Below are 3,824 nucleotides of genomic sequence, written 5' to 3' on the forward strand. Positions count from 1 at the left end.
GATTTCATTTTTGTACAATAAGAGGTAATTGTATCATGTAAACTATAGTTTATGCTAGTAAGTGACAAAAATAGCAGTATAAACATAATATTTACAATCAACTACTTAAATCTGTGAATCTAATTCTTGCCTCTCTTATAGTTGATTGGTTAACCATACATATTATTGTGTTATTATTTATTTATTTTAACACATAGATATTGATACAAAGAGGCATCGGATATATATGCGCCACACAAATCTCATTTGATATATGTGAGGGCTGTGATACTGCCCGAGTGCCCAAACCGAAACAGGTGGTTTTCTCAGGGAGTCACACCCGGAGCCTTTGACCAAAAGGTCTGATCCACAAGGCAGTCGAGCAAAGTAAGGAGATGCAGTTCCATGGTAGCCGGTGACTAACAATTGGTTCATACGCCATTTGTTCCTTCAGGATACTGGAGCCAGCCCATGTGCACCATCGGTTGGGAATCAGGGTTTTCCAACTCCCCTAGTTGGACTCTCCATGTCCACCGACCCGGTTAAAGCGCCGGACATTCGCTTTTCGTCCTCTCAATTTCGTAAACAACACCCGCCACGAGAAGGCAATGAGTAGGAATTCCCTGGCAGAGGCGATATACGCGTGACCATGTGAGAGCATTTGGAGAGGGAGAGCGGACTCTCCCTACTCTCGTCCGTACCAGGGCATTTGGGGGCAACCATACATATAATCATTCAAAGACAAGTTTGTCAATCATCCTTCTGTTGTTCAAGTTACGATTCTCTGTAATCAAGTGAACTTCTAATATACTGTAAATAAAGTAATTCTGTTAACAGTAACCATTTTAATTAAGCCTTGATAACTTAATAGGTCTTTGTAACTTCAATCCACTTTATGGAAAAACTAGATTAGATTAAAACAATGAAATTATAACTTAAGAATTAGCTTCTTCATTTTATCAAATCAATATAGAAACTAACAATTAACACTGACTACGCAATTTAATAATTTAATTAGATAGGTAAGTGAAAACGGATACCTCTTCCTTTAGTGCACATAGTATATACTGTATATTCATCCAGTGATAGTATTATAAAAATAAAACTCACTGCTTTTGGCAGATAGCTGGAAATTTATAATAATACAAGTAACAAGCATTTTGGTGAGTTTCTACATGCCATTGTTATTTTAATGATCTAGTTTTGGGTAGAAAATGTAAATATTTTGTAGTAATATTCTCAGTCGTCTATTAACTGCTACTAAAACTTGGCAGTTATGAATGATTGATCAATCTAAGACATTGAATCATAATGAATGTCATTACAAAATATGTCGTTCAAATATTGTTATCAGGTCTCGTATAGACGAGATAACTTGTGACCAGAGGCGGAACACTGAACTGACTTTTCGTCCTACCTGGTAATTTACCTTCATTCCTGGTTGGTGTTTAGACTAACGTCTGAACCCAGTAACTTTCAGTCCGAATCCTGAAAGCGTTATCCACTGAGATGTTGAGTACAAAGAGTTACTTACCTGTATAATGAGTCTAAATTTTAATTCAATTAAGCATAATAACAACTAAATAATTCAAATCCTCTCTCTAAATGATTTAAATATTGTACCCATTAAACGAGTGTGTAGCTCTCTGAGTTCAGTAATTCAGTAGATTACGTATTCACTGTTTAAACTGAAAGATAATACGTCCGAGTCCCAATGCAAACGTCATTACAGGATTACAGGTACATCCAAACGATGAGTCCCAAATAGCATGGAATAAATGTTCTGGATTCGCCAGCTAGCTAACTTACTATTTACTTACACCTGTTGGCCCTCATAGAGGAGTATAGACCCCTCACCAGGATTCTCCATCCGACTCTGCCCTGGGTAATCCTTTCCAGTTGTCTTTTGGTCTTCCTCTTTTTCCTGTCTCTTCAAGATTCCAAGTTAGCGCTTGCCTCATGATGCAGATTGGTGATGATGAATTTTGTCCGGTCAATTATTACGTGATCAAATTACCAAGTAGAACACGACTTGTTCGACCTTAGCACTGTGCCAAACTAATGACGCGTTAACCAGTACGGACAGCCTGGAGTCAACTCTGAGTCCTTATTAGCTCTTCTCGCCTTGCCCTGTTCGTCTGAGTCCAGAACACAATCTCAGCTTCCACTGTATGAATCATATATTTCAAACATACTTAATTTAGTATACAAGCAAACCAGATCACATCATACCATAAAATAGAGAACAACAATTACACAAGATTAAGCCAAAAAGTGGCTATGATTGTGAGATGCCGTCACTAACAAATTGGATATAACTTTAGTAAATGATATATTATTAGTCAATAGGTCAAATGGAAGCTTATTTTAACGAGAAATATAAATATATATAATTTAATTACTTAATTGTTATGCAGTAAGAATATATGTAATAATGGTCCATATATAATTCCTAACAGTCACCATTCATTTATTCTTCGTTAGGATATAACAACAATGTATTTATTTTATTATATAAGACAGTCGTCCAGTGATAATATCTCACTAATAGGTAATGCTAAAAATAACAACAATACTCATAAACTGTAGTGTATTTATATTATTACTGCTAATTCATTTTTTAGTTAATTAGAACCTTTTGTCTCTCCACAAAACACTGACAGTTATTTCACACACAATGATTTTACTTACTGTTGAGGAGCCCTATACTAGAACGAAACGACCGTCCAATGCTTCCAAGTTTTCCATGATGGTTTAGATTTAGTTGACTAATGAATTCAACTGTTAGAAAAATTACTGATTGATAAAATCATTTTCAGATTTAATTAACTACACATCACAAAAAAACTGAAAATAATAACCACAATCTCTTGCTATTTTAATATCCTTGTATTTGAAAAAGACAAGATAATACATAAATACTACTCAACAGATTTCTTAAGTCATCCAGATACACAATTAGCTGATCATGTTTATTCAGGTAGAAGGCATATAACCAAGAGAAAAATGTGCCAAGGCAACATCTGAATACTGTGTACACTGAATCATATAAAATGAAGAATATCATATTTACATCATTCTGACTTTTCAATATAAAAAATGGTACACCGTTAAGTTACTGTTGTAAACTTACTTACTTACGCATGTTACCCCTCCGTATAGTAGGACTGTCTTGACGTTCATATTGAAGATTCTGACTTTGATATTGGTTGACAGTTGCGTTAAATTATATATGTTCTTCAACTGTAGAAATGCCGTCCTTGCTTTGCCAATCCTCGCCTTTACGTCTCCATCCGATTCTCCTTGTCCATTGATGACGCACCACAGGTACGTGAAAGATTCTACATCTTCCAGAGCTTCTCCATCATGTGTGATTGGGTCGGTGTTCTTCGTGTTGTATTTGAGGATCTTGCTTTTTCCCTTGTGTATGATGAGGCCCAGTGGCACAGAGGCGTCTGCTACTGTTGTAAGCCTCATAACGACCTAACTTCATAATGTATACAATATAAGTGTAGATATATGGTTCTGTTATGAGTTAATGTATTAAGATATCAGTCCTACAGTATTTAACTCAGTGACAATATGTGACTGAGGAACTAGTTGACGTGGTTTCAAATCTCTGGAAAGGCTATTGTGTTTCTAAAGGATTCAAATATGAACCTTAATCAGGATGGAAAGAGAACACAGGTTTCTTGTCAACTGCTTTCAACTATTTGGCACAAAATGTTTATCATTATATGCTGAATATTTATTAGTTATATGGATAAAGTACTTGCATAGTTGGCGGTTATGTTTATTTATTTTTATTACATTATTAAAAAAAGCTATTAAGGCTATATGTAATA

The sequence above is a fragment of the Schistosoma haematobium genome, chromosome 2, assembly GCF_000699445.3.
Source record: "Schistosoma haematobium chromosome 2, whole genome shotgun sequence".
Taxonomy (NCBI): Eukaryota; Metazoa; Platyhelminthes; class Trematoda; order Strigeidida; family Schistosomatidae; genus Schistosoma; species Schistosoma haematobium.